This window comes from Papio anubis, chromosome 11 (assembly GCF_008728515.1).
Source record: "Papio anubis isolate 15944 chromosome 11, Panubis1.0, whole genome shotgun sequence".
NCBI classification, from domain to species: Eukaryota; Metazoa; Chordata; class Mammalia; order Primates; family Cercopithecidae; genus Papio; species Papio anubis.
Genome location: NC_044986.1, coordinates 57254163 through 57271101, shown reverse-complemented (window position 1 = coordinate 57271101; position 16939 = coordinate 57254163). Strand labels below are relative to the sequence as shown.

General features: G+C 36.8%; 1 long non-coding RNA gene across 2 annotated transcripts in view; it reads left to right on the top strand.

Annotated features, from left to right (window-relative positions):
- The first annotated feature begins 31 nt into the window (after nucleotides 1–31).
- The window catches only part of LOC103887596, a 42225-nt gene continuing 25317 nt past the window's right edge, over nucleotides 32–16939 (top strand). For both annotated transcript variants that reach the window (XR_001906457.3, XR_001906458.3), the window contains exon 1: nucleotides 32–98. This is a non-coding gene — a long non-coding RNA (uncharacterized LOC103887596). The remainder of the gene's footprint in view (nucleotides 99–16939) is intronic.

Here is a 16939-nt window from a genome sequence, read left to right as displayed (position 1 = left end):
CAAGAAATGATGACATAATATTGTTGAGTGGTGCAAAAATGACCTGTGAAGGAACTACGAGTACCTTTGGACAGAGGTGAGGATGAGAGACTATAAAGGTCAGTATTATTAAGCTAAATAAATCCTTATCTACTGTTAGTAGACAGAATAGTGATAAAGTAAAAAAAATAATAAATTTAGAAATAGTAATATGAAAATTTTTATATGAAGAAATGGAAAAAAACACATGAATAGACAAAAGCAGAGATAATGATAAGTAGTTATCTCTGAGAAGTGGAAATGGAGTAAGGAAATTACCAGAAGGCAAGAATTACTGCTCTTCCTTCTATGTGTTTCTATACTATTTGCTCTTTTAAACCACGAACATTAAATAAAATATATACTTTTATTTAATTTTAATGCAAATGTTAAGAAACCAAATAGCCTTCATAGGCCTTGATCTCAAACCATTTGAGAGGCTATCTCTGTACTTTTGTATTTCTTTGGTGGCTGTTCAATAGCCTCAGCATTTTAACATCATGGGAGTCACCTTTCAGCCATTCCAAATCTCCTTAGCAACCATCTTCTACCTATTTCACAGAGTGATATATTTCCAAATTAAAAATAAAGTGGTAGAGAGAAATGAGAGGAAATAATCTCATTTTACCTGCAGAATCAGATATGCTCAGGAAGTATGTTAGTACTTCGCCTTTGAAAATATGCTTAGTTTATTACAAATGAAGTAAACTCTTGACTACTTAGAATTCAGTGTTGTGGAACTCTTGTAAACTAACCAGAATTGTTGCTGCTGCTGCTGCTGTTATTGTTGTTTTGTTGCATTTTACCCCTAAGAAGAAAGGAAATATGCATGTACACATCTCACTCCACTTCCAATCTAGTGGAAATACTAAGTTCCTGAGCATAGCAGTATCATTTCATTTCAACCTTCCTTGACTCACTGTGGTGTAAAAAGGTGACTCTGTAGAACTGAGGGACTTTTTTCTGCTTCTTTGTATCTTTTAATATTTTTCTGATTGTGTATAATATAGACATATTATCTTCAGCATATGAAAAGAAATAAAAGTTGTCAGGAAAAAAACCCAATGAAAACTTGGGAGATCTCAATTATGAAAGGAAGAGGGATGCATTTTAATTATATAGAATGCATTTATAAGACAAGAAAGGAAGTGCCTACATTTTGAATTTGACTCACATGGTTGGACAGCTTTCTAAAAGAAGTTCTAATCAAGGAGCCCAATATCAACCTCACTCTTTACTGAGCTTGGAAACTGCAAAACACTCTCTCACCATAATTTTGTTCTTCATTTTCATGCAGTTCCTTGTCAGAAAATTTCTTTCTTCCTGTATTGTATGTATTGAGTTGGCTTCTTTACATATTACAAAAGTAATACATGCTCAATGCAGAAATACTGGAAAATACTGAAAAGTAAAAAGTGAAAATGACTCATTATTCTACTACCTGGAGACTACCATTATTAACAGTTTGGTGAATATCTTCCAAGTTCTTTTAATATGTATATAATTTTATACAAAAAAAATGCATATATTGCACATGTAACTTGGTAGCCTGCTTAGCAAATTATTGTAAACACTCTAAATATATTTCTCCAATATATATTTTAAGACATGAGATCTCACTCTGTCACCAAGGTTGGAATGCAGTGGCACAATCACAGGTCACTGCCATCTCAAACTCCTAGACTCAAGGAATCATCCCATCTCAGCCTCCAAAGTAACTGGGAATATAATTATATGCCACAGAAGTCTGTTAACTTTTAAAATTTTTTGTGGAGGTAGTGTCTTGCTATTTTGCCCAGGCTGGTTCTCAAAAATTTTTTTATTTTTCACAAAATATTCCATCTGGTGTCTGTTTTACACTTTTCTCAACCAATCCTTTATTGTTGGATGTTTCAGATGTTTCCAGTTTCTGACCATGATCATGAATACATTCATAAATGTATTCATACATACATCATTGTACACATCTCTGAGAATTTCTTCTGTATTAATCATTAAATAAGAAATTGCAGGATCAAAGATGGTGCATATTTTTAAGTCTTTCTTAAAATATATTACTTACATTACACAATTGGACATAAAACACTCCTCAGCAAAAGCAAAAGAATAGAAATTTACCAAACAAGCTCTCAGGCCACAGTGCAATAAAAATAGAAATCAAGACTAAAAAAGACTAAAAAAAAATCACTCAAAGCCATGTGTTTATATAGCTTTGGGGTAAATAATAAAATTAATGCAGAAATAAAAAAGTTCTTTGGAACTAATGAGAACAAGGATACAACATACTAGACTCTTTGGGTCACAGCTAAGGCAATGTTAAGGGGAAAATTTATAACAACAAATGCTTACATCAAAAAGTTAGAATGATCTCAAATTAGCAACCTAACATCACAACTAAAAAAATAGGGAAGCAAGAGCAAACTAACCCTGAAACTAGCAGAAAACAAGAAATAATAAAAATCACAGTTGAACTGAAAAAGATTGAGACATGAAAAGCTATTCAAAAGATCAATGTGTGGCTTTTTGAAAAAAAAAATAAGATCAATAGGTCACTAACTAGACTAATAAAGAAGAAAAGAAAGAAGATTGAGATAAACACAATTAGAAATGACAAAGGAAACGTTACCACTAACCCCACAAAAATACAAATACCCATCAGAGACTACTACAAACACCTTTAGGCACACAAACTAGAAAACATAGAAGAGATGGATAAATTCCTGGACACATACACTCTCCCAAGACTGAACCAGGAAGAAACTGAATCCCTGAATAGACCAATAACACACTCCAAAATTGAATCAGTAATGAAGAGTCTACTAACCAAAAAAAGCCCAGGACCAGATGGATTCATCGTCGAATTCTACCAGATGTACAAAGAAGAGCTGGTACTATTGCTACAGAAACTATTCCAAAAAATTGAGGAGGAGGGACTTCTCAGCTCATTCTATGAGGCCAACATCATCTTGATACCAAAACATGGCAGAGACACAATAAAAAACAAAACTTAAGGCCAATATCCTTGATGAACATTGTTGCAAAGCTCCTCAACAAAATATTTGCAAACAGAATCCAGCAGCACACCAAAAAGCTAATCCACCATGATCAAGTAGGCTTTATCCTTGGAATGCAAGGTTGGTTCAACATACACAAATCAATTAATGTGATTCATCACAGAAACAGAACTAAAGACAAAAATCACATGATTATTTCAATAGATGCAGAAAAGGCTTTCAATAAAATTCAACACCCTTTTATGTTAAAAGTTCTCAATAAACTAGGTATTGAAGAAACATATCTCAAAATAATAAGAGCCATCTATGACAAACCCACAGTCCACATGGTACTGAATGGGCAAAAGCTGGAAGCATTCCCCCTCAAAAACTGGTATAAGGCAAAGAAGCTCTCTCGCACCACTCCTATTTAACATAGTAGTGGAAGTTATGGGCAGATAAATCAGGAAAAAGAAAGAAATAAATGGCAACCAAATGGGAAGGGAGAATGTCAAATTATCCCTGCTTGCAGATGACATGATTCTATAACTAGAAAACCCCATAGTGTTAGCCCAAAGCCTCCTTCAATTGATAAACAACTTCAGCAAAGTTTCAGGATACAAAATTAATGTACAAAAGTCACTAGCATTCCAATGCACCACCAACAGTCAAGCTGAGAGCCAAATCAGAAAAGCTCCCCATTCATAATTGCCGCAAAGAGAATAAAATACCTCAGAATACGGCTAACCAGGGTGGTGAAAGGTCTCTACAATGAGAATTACAAAACACTGCTCAAAGAAATCAGAGATGACACAAACAAATGAAAAAAAAAAATCCATGCTCATTGACAGAAAGAATCAATATCATTAAAATGGCCATATTGACCAAAGCAATTTACAGATTCAATGCTATTCGTGTAAAACTACCAATGACATTCTTTACAGAACTGGAAAAAACTATTTTAAAATTCATATGGAATAGCTAAGGCAATCCTAAGCAAAAAGAACAAAGCTGGAGGCATCATACTACTTGACCTCAAGCTATATTACAGGGCTACAGTTACCAAAACAGCATGGTATGGTATAAAAGCAGACACATAGACCAATGGAAAAAACAGAGAGCCCAGAAATAGGACTGCACACCTGCAACCATCTGATCTTTGATAAAGGTGACAAAAACAAGCAATGGGGGAAGTACTCTCTATTCAATAAATGGTACTGAGATAATTGGCTAGCCATATGCAGAAGATTGAAGCTGGACCCCTTCCTTACACCATATACAAAAATCAACTCAAGATGGATTAAAGACTTAAATGTGAAGCCCCAAATTATAAAAACTCTGGAAGGCAACCTAGGCAATTCCCTTCTGGACATAGGAATTGGCAAAGATTTCATGACGAAGACATCAAAAGCAATCACAGCAGAAGTAAAAATTGACAAATGGGACCAAATTAAACTTAAGAGCTTCTGCACAGAAAAGGAAACTATCAACAGAATAATAAACAAAATGGGAGAAAGATTTGCAAAATATGCATCTGACAAAGGTCTAATATCCCACATCTCTAAGGAACTTAAACAAATTTACAAGAAAAAAACAATCTCATTAAGAAGTGGGAAAAGAACATGAACAAACACTTGTTAAAAGAAGACACACATGTGTCCAAAAAATGTATGAAAAAAGCTCAACATCACTAATCATTAGAGAAATGTAATCAAAATCACAATGAGATATCATATCTCACCAGTCAGAATGGCTATTATTAAAAAGTCAAAAAATAACAAATGCTTGGCAAGGTTGCAGAGAAAAGGGAACACTTATACACTGTTGGTGGGAGTGTAAGTTTCAACCATGTAGAAAGAAGCGTGGTGATTCCTCAAAAAGCTAAAGAAAAGAAATACCATTTGACCTAGCAATCCCATCAGTGGGTATATACCCTAAGGAATAAATATCATTCTACCATAAAGACACGTGCACACACATGTTCATTGCAGCTCTATTCACAATAGCAAAGACATGGAATCAATCTAAGTACTCATCAGTGGAAGGCAGGATTTAAAAAATGTGGTACCTATACACCATGGAAAACTATGCAGCCATAAAAAAAGAATAAGATTATGTCTTTTTCCAGAACATGGATGGAGCTGGAGGCCATCACCCTTAGCAAACTAATGCAGGAACAGAAAACCAAATACTGTATATTCTCCCACTCATAAATGGGAGCTAAGTGATGAGAATACGTGGACACAAAGAGGGGAACAACAGATACTGGGGCCTACTTGAGGGTGGAAGGTGGGAGGAGGGAGAGGATCAGAAAAAAATAATTATTGAGTACTAGGCTTAGTACCTGGATGACAAAATAATCTGTACAACTATCCACCACGACATGAGTTTACCTATGTAACAAACCTGTTCATGTACCCCTGAGCCTAAAATAAAAGTTAAAAAAAAAAAAAAAAAAAATCTGTGGGGATAAGATTAAGTAAAGAAATAGAGGAATTGGTATTGAAGAAGTGGAGTAATATTTTGTCTTCTGAAATGAAAAGCAAAAAGATTAAACATTGCTATTGGGCAGATTTGTAGAGACAGGAAGTTGATGAGCTTTTTAATCAATAATCAACTAAAATTTTCCATTAAAATGTAAAGTAAAGTTTTTGTTGGAAGAAAATAAAAGATTTGCTCTTGTAGCATTTTGAGATCTGTAGAATAAAAGACTGGTAGTAAGTATATCAAAATATTTGCACTGGACTTTGGGTAATGAGATTAAGAGAGATTTTGTTGTTTAGCCTTTGCAGAATTTCCCAGACTTTCTTCAATAATCACATATTATTTCTTAACTTAAATTTGTCAACATTTAAAATAAAAAATATCAGCATTGTATGTATAGTATATACAATGCCAGCCAGTCTATATCCACATTTAACTTTCCCTTTTGTCTTAATCTAACCTGCCAATGAATCTTTGATTACATTACATTCTACCTCAACCCAACTCAGTCTCTGTCCAGCCATTGCTAATTGGACCAGCAAACAGCTGTTTACCCAGGGGAACCATTGCTAATTGGACCAGCAAACAGCTGTTTACCCAGGGGAACCAATTCATAGTCTTAGCTCAGCCAATCCAGTTCTCTAGAATGAGATATAGAGACTGCCATTCATAGTTGGTAGGTTCTGGAGCTAAAAAGTCATGTATGTGGAGCAGCATTACCTAGAAAAAGAGGAAGCCAGTCTGCAGGGAGAAATGGAGAGGTGTTTCCGGAAAGGCAGAAACACAGGACCATGTGGCTTCAGAAAGACACAGAGACAAATACTACAATTCCCAATTTCTGGTTCCCAGGCCTGTCCCCATGAGCCCTGGGGATAATTTCTTTCCAGTCATACATAATGTTTATGAAACAGCCAGTTGTATACTTACTTTCACCCCTCAAAATTTTATATATATACACACACACACACACACACACACACACACACACATACATACATACACTATATATGCTTGAGTTTTTGTTCTTTGGGACCACAAACTGCCCACTTGAACAACATGTGACCATGGACTTCATAAGAAGTTTGGTGTAATACTGACATTCTAAACCCAAAAGTGCAAACCTCCATCATTTTCTGATGGGCCATATCATGTTTTTATGAATCTGGACAAACATTTACATACGAGGAGATTTTACATAAGATCTGGATCTTCATCTTTTTTGAAAGTATTTCCTAGATGGAGCATCATTGAGCCCACATTTCTGCATGGCCTAAATCGGGCTCTTTTTGAGCAGTTGCTGACCCTTTGGGGTATAACCTGCCATCTGCAGTTCACATCCTGTACCACTCAGGTGGGACTTGCTTAGTTATTTTCCCTGCCCAGCTGTGTTCCTGTCCTTTACCTTTTAGGCCTCCATAGGAGTTATGTTCCCCACGCTCTCTTCCAAAAGATCTACTCTGAATTTTTTCCCTCTCCTTTGCATGCTTCTAAAGGTCAGATTCCTGGGTTCTTCATAAGAGATTACAGGCAATCTTGCTCCATCCCCTGCATTTTCGCCAGAGCATCATTTTTTTAACTGAAGTTAATTGCTTGTCATTAAAGGGTGATGTTGGTGCACCTGAGGAACAAGGCATTTCATCTGCCTCAGCAGTATATCCATGGCAAAAGATAAAAGCTAGAAAAATCAAACACTTCCTCATTTCTCCAGAAAACCTTTCTTTTACTAAATTAAAAATACCTCCTTTGGAATATCTTTTATTTTTTCTGCACAGTGAATCTTTGTCACCACATTATTATCCCAAATCCCAAACACAAGCCATGAGGTTGGAGGTTCTGATGAAGGATCTGATCTGAACATTAAAATTATTAAACCTCAATTATGAAATTGCGTGGCTTAGAGAACTAATGAGATATGCATTTTTTTTTTTACCCTGAGAACCTATTTTGAAGAAGCAAACAAGGTGTCATGATTTTCCCTGCATCAGATGGGAGCAGTGCATGCTGGCCTTGAGTATTAGCTGGCCCGAAGCCTTCTTCATGCTTTAACATCCTTGGAATAAACAAAGGGCAATATGGATTAATGAGGGGAATTCACAGGAGATCTTAATCTCCAAAGTCTTGAAAATCTGAAGTCTTGGCATCTATTAAACCACAGAGGAAAATTTTTTGGTAAGAAAGGATACTTTTTGAAAACTATGTGTAAAGAAACAGATTATTTCTTTTACTCGAGTTTTTGAAAGCTTTTGATCTGAACCATTAACATCTTCATAAGGAGCCCAATCCTTGGCCAACTAGCACATTTAGGAGGATAGTCTTTGCTCTTAATATCTGAGTGAACTTCAGCTTACCACTTGAGAGCTGGAGGTCAAACTCAGAATTGAACAAAGTTTAGGCTAGTGAAGAATGTCCCACCTTCTGCCGGTTGCGGTGGCTCACGCCTGTAATCCCACCACTTTGGGAGGCCGAGGTGGGCGGATCACAAGGTCAGGAGATCAAGACCATCCTGGCTGACACGGTGAAACTTCATCTCTACTAAAACTGCAAAAAAAAAAATTAGCCGGGCATGGTGGCATATGCCTGTGGTCCCAGCTACTCGGGAGGCTGAGGCAGGAGAATTGCTTGAACCTGGGAGGCAGAGGTTGCAGTGAGCCGAGATTGTACCACTGCACTGCAGCCTGGGCAACAGAGTGACACTCAATCTCAAAAAAAAAAGAAAGAAAAAAGAATGTCCCACCTTCTATCTATAAAGCCACACCTCTATGAGGTAGGAGGAAAAGGTGTCCACTATGCCACTGCCTTCCATTAGTCAAGGTAACATATTTCTTGGCAGAAATATTCATAGTTGTGGATTTCAAACACAGTCAAAGTAGAGGTTCAGCCTAGGCTTACCTGTAGTCAATATTACCCATCCTGTATTCAGGTTATTTTAATATTTTGTTAACAATAAAAAATAACATGGACTGTGTATATTTATCCAATTCACCATTTTGAGTCTCAAGTGGACACAAGGAAAGATTGGTGAATTGATCCAGCAAAGTACAGTCATCCTCAACAAGGATATTAGATGTTAACATACCTGACTTGAAGCTATAATTAAATGTACATCTGAAGCCACTGCAGAAGAATCTGGAGGGAATCAGACCCTTTCATTCTTTACTGACACCTTAACATTCTACACTGAATATGGAATATCTCTGCTTGTATTCATCACTATTGAGATTTGCACAGAGATTTAAATTATAACTTCATTTGCATAACCATAGGCTTGTTGCTAGGTATTTGTCTCATTTTTAGCAAAGTGAGAAATTAGGAACTCCAGCAGATAAAGAAGAAATAGCCAAGAGCCCCCTAGGATATAGCCCTGTGATTTCTGCCAGGTGACAACTATAGAAACCCAAGAATACTGGCTACAGCTTAGGTCTCCACTGAAGTTCAAACCCCAGAATTCCAGCTTCATCCCACAAAGAAAGAAGTTTCCATTTTTAGGGGAGGAACTTTTATAATGAAACGTGAAGCACGTTTTATTAGCAGTAAAGACCTCAGTGATAAGTAGTTGATTAAGCCAGTTTCTGATTTGCTGCTTTACTGGAAAACAATGTTAACTAACAAAATAGAAAAAAGACATTTAAAAAATACATATGTACCACTGTTTCTTCCCTGGGCATACTCCTTCCTTCATGAAACATTAGATATCAGGGGAGATTAAATCATAAAATGCCATAATCTCTCACTTAACAGAAACAGAGAATAGTAAGTTATAGGTAAATGAATTTTCAAAATAACTGAAATTTACTGCATTAAGCATCAACTTCTTAAAAATACATCAAATAGAGAAAAAAGATTTAAATTATATATAATACAAAAATATAAATTACAACTTTATAAGGTTAATACATATTATATAATTATATACATACAAATTACAAATATATGACTTATTTTTTGCCATTTAAAGCAGAAAGTATTGACCGTGGCTGCTTCTTGATAACACAGGCTCCCTCATCAGGAACATGTATCTCTGTGGCACTCTCAGTATCCTAATATTTTCATGCATTCATTTTGATTTGGCTTTTTATAGTTCTTTACTTTCCTTTTTATTTTCAGCTGTTCAGCATCATTTCAGTCTGATGGTTCTAAGACTCTTTCTCAGCCACCCCAAATGCTCTTGTTCTGAATCCTTAGTTTTGAATCCTGTTCTGAATCCCTAGTTCTATCTAATCTGCTACGTACAAGTAGAGTAAATGTTAGGGAGTATGTGAGTGTGTGTGAGTGTGTGTGTGTGTGAGAGACAGGATTGTAAATCAGCCTTTAAGGACTCTTTCAAGAGTAAATGCAGGAGTTTTAGTGACTGGGCATGATAGCTACACTTTTAATGGCTCAGATTCCCTTTCCTTCCCCTGGCTCTTAGTTAAGCTACCAATAGTCGATGTGGCTGATTAAGTGGCATTCTGATAAATGAGGTATCAATGGGCCGTGATAGTATATAAATTCTTTTCATCTGAAGCTTTAAGTACACAACTCAACTTTCAAGACCAACTTATTTCCATCCCTACATTGTGCAACCTTGATGTGCAATGTAAATAAAATATTATTGAGCATAAACATCATTTAACACATAAAGAGCAAAGTATTAATTTTGGGATCATAAATGTTTGGAAAGAGAAATGAAAGGCAGCATATTAGCAAACACTCTTCTGATGAATCCTCAAAGAATTGTGCCAGTCGCGTGCTTCAGAGTCCCAGGTGGAGCTTGCTGGCTTGTTCATGAGTGTCTCTGGGCCCCAGCTAGAGACTGCTTCTGAAGGTCAAGGAGAAGCAGTACTTCCCTGAGTTTTTTAATTTTCACAGTTAATTCTGACTGTTGTAAACCACAAGACATGAACCCTCCACATTCTTACCCCTGGGTACTCCTTGTCTCTCTGTACGCTATTATTTTTCTCCTTTCTCTCCTCTTCATCTCCAACTCTGTTGTCCATTTCATCCCCTTTCTATTATATCTCTTGTTCCTTCTGCCCTTGCAGATACCAGAGGCTCCCATGCTCTCTTCAAGAACTGTGAGATCTGGTTTACTAAGGCGCTGATCTATGTTCTAAACTTTCTTTGCTCAAAATTAATATATTCCAACATTCCTTGCTTTCCCCACTCACATTGCTCTTTAGTAATTATTTCCTCCTGCTTTTTGTTACAATGAATGATTTTTTTCCTGTCAATATCCCAGCTACATTAAAATTCATTGAGAACAAGCATTATTTCTTACTCACATTGATATCTTCCATAATACCTACTAAACAGTAGTCATTAGATCTATATACATATACATGTAAATATAAACATAGATGTTTAAATTGATGCTATTAATATACAATAATAATAATTATATTAATATACTACATTCATGTGTTGTTTCCAAAGCACTTCAATATTCATTATCTTAATTTAAGTATATAGCAAGCCAATGGTTTTAATGGAACCAAGATGGGCATTTATTATTTTGCTTGCCCAGCATTCATTTACTTTTCTTCTGACACCAATACTCTGATTTTCTCTGAAAAATAATCTCTACCCTACTTTTATTCCAAGTTTTAGATGTGGCACTAACTCCTGCCCTGAATCTAGAAACAGTCAAGTGATGGATGTCTGACCTATCAGAGCACTGTATTCCCTGGACTGTAGTGATTGTTTCAGGGATGAACATCAGGTCCAAAAAAGAAACAAAGGTATTAAATTCTGGGACTTTTGTAATATTGTCAGTAACACACAATAGCTCATTTCTAATGGTGTTACTGTGATTTTTAGAATGTAAGCCAACTTGGCAATGTAAGGGAAGAACCAACAGGGAGAACAGCAGAACTGAGGAAAGGAGAAAATACAATTGACTCTTGATAACATCATTTGAACCCCATGATCCAGCCATACCTAAAGCCTACATAGAACATTCATTGTTCTATGAAAACCAATACATTTCCTTTCACCATGAAGCCTTTGAACAGGTTTTCTCCACTTAGAAAAGGACTCCTGACCAATCCAAAGACTAATATCCCTGAAGATTAAAATGGTGCCAAGATCCATCTAAAATCATGTGATTAGTCCTCTCAGGATCAGAATCAGCTCTTAACTAGTGTTTTTTCTAATACCCTTCTCTCACTCATGGACTTTAAACTACAAAAGGTTTTGAGGAACATGCTAGATTTTTCCTCTCCTCCAATGCACCCCATACTATTGCTTCTCTTTGACATAGTGTTATAAAATACCAATGTCCCTTGGCAACATTCAAGGAGAGTCAGAAAACAACTTTCAAAATCGGTTAGTCAGTGGAGTTTTTAAAAAGTCAATTTCTTTGTATATAACCAGACGTGAGACTGCTAGATTGTATGGTAGTTCTTTATCTGCATTCCCATGTTTATTGCAGGAATATTTATGATGGCCAAGAAACGGACTCAACCTATGTGTCCATCAACAGATGAATAAAGAAAATGTGTCATATATACACAATGAAATATTGTTCAGCCATAAAAAAGAATGCAATCCTGTAATTCACAGCAACATAGGGGAGCCTGGGAACATTATGTTAAGTGAAATAAGCCAGACACAGAAAGATAAATACCGTATGTTCTCACTCATATGTGAAAGCTAAAAAAGTTGATCTCATAGAAGTAGAGAATAGAATAGTGATTACTAGAGGCTGAGAAGGGTAGGAGGAAGTGAGCATAGGAAAGTGTTGGTTAACGGATACAGAATTACAGCTAGATAGGGGGAAGAAGTGCTAGGGTTCTATGGCACTACAGGGTGACTATAGTTAACAATAACTTAACTGTATGTTTTCATATAGCTAGAAGAGAGGATTTTGAATATTTCCAACACAAAGAAATGATAAATGTTTGAGACAATGGTGATGCTAATGATCTTGATCTGATCATTACACATTGTATACATGTATTGAAATACCACACTGTACCCCATAAATATGAACAATTATTACGTGTCAATTAAAAATAAATGTTAGGCCAGATGAAGCAACTCATGCCTATAATCCCAGGACTTTGGGAGGCCAAGGCAGGAGGATCGCTTGAGGCCAGGAGTTCAAGACTAGCCTGGGCAACACAGTGAGACTGACTCCCCCCGCCCAACTATACAAAAAATAAAAAATAAAATAATAATTTTTTTAAAGTCCACTGTTGCCACAAATTTATTTTACACAGTTAAAATGAGTCTACCAAATATTGACAGCTTTCACAATTTACTTATCCATAGTATGGGTGAATACAATCAGCTATGTTTCTTTCTATAGTTTACTCCTGATCCCACAAGTTAACACATGATTTGGTCTTTCCCCCCAGATCCAAGTAAGTCACTGTACCATGTGACAAGAATAGAAATTATTCAAGCAGAGTAGATTTTTTTAGATGTCATGAACTGGGACAAAGAAATGAAACTGATCAAACCCTGCCTATGTGGTATTACTAAATAATTCAACAGCAGATGGTTCTGGCAATTCAGGCAGCTCATAGTAGTTAGAGTTTAAGATCTCTGCCCCAGGCAGAAAGAAGCTTGCTTCAGCTGTTTCAACAATGCCTACCTGATATCAGCCCAAAATATTGGTCACTGTGTACTCACCTGTCTTCTTTCATAAAACAGAACCCACTGAAACAGGGAGAAAGGAAAACAAACCTGGAGGTTCATGTGACATGTTGGCTGCCATAGCTGATAGGAATAGGATCTGTCCTTCCACTGGCAAAAGGTCAGGGTCAGGCTTGTCAGTTTTTATGCACCTGTGAAGTTGAAGAGGTAATCAGTCTCGGGGGATTACTTTTGTTAGCTGTTTGCCCATAGTACACACACACACACACAGATACACACACACACAGATACACACACAGAAAATCCTCATTATTGGTGGATTTACAGATTCTGTATTTGCAAATTTGCCGACTTGATAAAATTTGTCACTCCAAAATCAATACCTGTGATGTTTTCATAGACATACTCAGAATGACAAAAAATTGTAATTGCCTATGCAGTCCCAACCGAGGTGAACAAGGCCACAATACTTTGCCTTCTTGTTTCAGCTCTCATACTGCTACCAAGCGTCCTTTCCACAGTCTATTCAACACCATGGTTTTCTCATTTTTTGTACTTTTTGGTGGTGATTTCACTGTTTAAAATGGCCCCCAAATGTAGTGCTGAAGTGCTGTCTACTCTTCCTGAGTGCAAGGAGGCTGTGATGTTCCTGACACAGAAAACATGTGTGTTAGGTAAACTTCCTTTAAACATGAGTTATAGTGCTGTTGGCTATGAGTTCAAAGCAAATGAATCAAAATATATATTAAATAGATAATCATGTAAAACAAGGTTATGTATTGAGCAGTTGATAAGAATGAATATTGTGAGCCCACAGGGAATCTAACTATATACCTTTCCTAGAAGTAATGGTTCAGTATTTGATATTGAGTATTCACAGTGACCATACAGAATGTAACGACTTTGAATAAAGAGACTTGACTGTACAAACATGTATAATACGTATATGTGAATGTACACATTATTTCTTTTCTTATATATTTATTTACTTGACAGACAAAAATGGTTTATAATTGGCTGCGCACAGTAGCTCATGCTCATAATCCCAGCACTTTGGAAGGCCAAGGCAGGAGGATCCCTTGAGGCCAGTAGTTAGAGACCAACCTGGACAACATAGTGAGACACTCTCTCTACTGAAAAAAAAATTAGCCAGGCACGGTGGTGTGCGTTTGTAGTCCCAGCTACGCAGAAGGCTGAGGTGGGAGGACCACCTGAGCCCAGTAGGTCAAGGCTGCAGTGAGCCGTGATCATGTCACTGCACTCCAGCTTGGGTGGCAGAGCAAGAGCCTGTCTCATAAAGTAAAAAAGAGATTTTGAGAAATTGTATGTAATTATCATGTAAAACTGTTGTTTTGAAATGTGCATACATTGTGGAATGGCTAAATTGAGCTAATTAACATATGCATTACCTCACACACCCATTATTTTATATGGTGAAAACACTTAAAATCTACCTTCAAGATTACAGTAAATTATTATTAACTCTAGTCACCATATATACATAGATCTTTAATTGGCATCATGTACAGGCAGACTTTCATTCAAATTGCCATTTCTTAGGAGAAAAGCTACACTGTCCTTTCTGTATTTAACATGACATTCCAAAAATACAGCTGTGGTCAGAAAACTCAGGGTCTACTCCGTCCAGTGCCAGCAGATAAGAGGTTATAAAATACTTAGTGTGGGACAATCTTGACGAGGTATGAAAAATGAAAGATCTGACTTTGAGCCAGTCAATCACTGCTTCTGTTATTTGTCCCAGTAACGATATTCACTGGGGAACCCTGGAAACTGTTTACCTGAGGAATAACAAGAAGGTACAAGTACTACCATGCTCCCTTTCTCTGGACCTGATCCTAACCTCTGAATCTCCTTCACCACATGTGGCAATTACAGTGGGATCTTTTTGCCTGCTCCTTACCTCCAATGTTTAAGTGAGGCATTGATTTTTCTATCAAAATCTGAGACTATAGTCATATTGACCAGAGTTTTATTGTCAGCATCATAACCACAAACCCATACGGCACACCTGCTAGGGAAAGCATGGTGCAAGGCAGTTTGAGGCAATACAGAGAAGTTCAACATAGCGTTAGTATTTTCCGAAATCATACAATGATCACAGGAAAAAAGCTGAGATAAAATTCCAATTTTAAACTTTTGAGGACCTTAATTAATTTGATGTTTATGTGAGCTAATTCAGAGTTTCCATTAAAATAATGGAAAGAGTAGTAGCAGGTCCAATGTCATGACTCAGGCAGAAAGTAGTCATGCGCTGATTAGCAATGTTTTGGTTAATGACAGACTGTGTATTCAATGAGGGTTCCATAAGATTACAATGGAGCTGAAATATTCGTACTGTCTAGCGATATCATAGTCATCCTCATATCATCATAGAGCAACAAATTACTCATGCATTTGTGGTGCTGCTGGTGTGAATAAAACTGCAATGCCAGTCCTATACAAGTCTACATACATACAATTATTTTTTATTTTATTCTACTTGAAGTTCTGGGATACAAGTGCAGCAAAACGTGTAGGTTTGTTACACAGGTATATGTGTGCCATGGTGGTTTTCTGCACCTATGAACTCATCATCTAGGTTTTAAGCCTAGATGTAGGTTTTAGTGCTCTCCCTCCCCTTGACTTCCACCCCTCAACAGGCCCCGGTGTGTGATGTTCCCCTCCCTGTGTCCATGTGTTGTCATTGTTCAACTCCCACTTATGAGTGAGAACATGCAGTGTTCGGTTTTCTGTTCCTGTGTTAGTTTCGTACATACGATTATGTATAGTACATAATAATTGATAATGATAACAAACAACTATATTACTGGTTTATGTATTTGCTATACTTTTTAATCATTATCTTAGAGTGTCCTCCTTCTACTTAAAAAAAAAAAAAATGTTAACTGTAAACCAGCCTCAGGCAGGTCCTCGAGGAGATATTCCAGAAGAAGGCATTGTTATCATAGGAGATGACAACTCCATGTGCGTTATTGTCCCTGAAGACCTTCCAGTGGGACAAGATGTGGAGGTGGAAGACAGTGATATGGATAATCCTGACCTGGGTAGCCCTAGGTTAACATGTGAATTTGTGTCTTAGTTTTTAACAAAAACGCTTAAAAAGTTAAAACATAAATAAATAATTTTTAAAATAGAGTAAAGCTCATAGCATGAGGACATAAAGAAAATATTTTTGTGCATCTGTACAGTGTGTTTGTGGGGTTTTTGTTTTGTTTTGTTTTGTTTTGATATGGAGTCTCGCTCTGTCGCCAGGTTGGAGTGCAGTGGTGCGATCTCGGCTCACTGCAATCTCCCAGGTTCAAGCAATTCTCCTGCCTCAGCATCCTGAGTAGCTGGGACTACAGGTGTGCACCACCACGCCCAGCTAATTTTTGTATTTTTAGTAGAGACAGGGTTTCACCACGTTGGCCACGATGGAATCGATCTCTTGACCTCATGATCCTCCTACCTCGGGCTCCCAAAGTGCTGAGATTACAGGTCAAAAAGTTTAACAAAATTTAAAAGCTTATAAAGTAAAAAAAGTTACAGTAACTAAGATTAACTTATGATTGAAGAAAGAAAGGATTTTATAAATTTAGTGTAGACTAAGTATGCAGTGGTTAGAAAGCCTACAGTAGTGAATAGTAACGTCCTAAGCCTTCATTTTCACTCACCAGTCACTCACTCACTGACCCAGAGCAACTTCCAGTCCTGCAAACTCCATTCTAGGTATGTATCCTGTGTAGGTGTACCTTTTTTTTTTTTATTAATCTTTTGTATCATGTTTTTACCATACCTTTTCTTTGTTTTGATGTGTTCAGATACACAAATATTTACCACTGTGTTACATTTATCTGTAATATTCA